General features: G+C 33.1%; 1 protein-coding gene across 1 annotated transcript in view; it reads right to left on the minus strand.

Annotated features, from left to right (window-relative positions):
• The window catches only part of pdss1 (prenyl (decaprenyl) diphosphate synthase, subunit 1), a 9,201-nt gene that overhangs the window by 2,557 nt on the left and 6,006 nt on the right, over window positions 1-638 (minus strand). The gene's annotated exons all lie outside the window — the stretch shown is intronic.

Here is a 638-nt window from a genome sequence, read left to right on the forward strand (position 1 = left end):
ATATTGCATCAAAATCAAATCAATTTGAGCGCGATTTAAACCCGGATGATTGTAATCACTCTAAGTTCATCTGCTTTGGGAAAGCTAGCATGTCTCCGACATAGTGATAACCAGTGTTGGGGGTAACGCGTTACAAGTAACGTGTGTTACGTAATAATATGACTTTTCTGAAGTAACTAGGAAAGTAACGCATTACTTTATAAATTTACACATGAATATTCGAGTTACTTTTTAAAAAAAGTAACGCGAGTTATTTTTCTCAGTTTAATTAATTTGCTTTAAAAAAAATGTAATTACTTAATTAAAATTAACGTAATCACGTAGAAACAGCAACATTACAGACTAACTAATGTTGAAAAAGTGAAAACGCATAATAGGACCCCTTTAAATGCTTGATTTACTACTTAGTGCTATATTTTTATATAGTGGTGAAATGGAATCTGGACATGTCTTCATGAGATTCACTCTAATACAACAGGGCTGCAAAATGATCGCGATCAATCACATTCAAAATAAAAGTTGATGTTTACATACTATATGTGTGTGGACTGTGTATATTTATTATGTGAAAGTGAAAGTGACGTGACATGTGGCCAAGTATGGTGACCCATACTCGGAATTAGTGCTCTGCATTTATC

Source organism: Sinocyclocheilus anshuiensis, unplaced genomic scaffold, assembly GCF_001515605.1.
Source record: "Sinocyclocheilus anshuiensis isolate Anshui unplaced genomic scaffold, SAMN03320099.WGS_v1.1 scaffold870, whole genome shotgun sequence".
Taxonomy (NCBI): Eukaryota; Metazoa; Chordata; class Actinopteri; order Cypriniformes; family Cyprinidae; genus Sinocyclocheilus; species Sinocyclocheilus anshuiensis.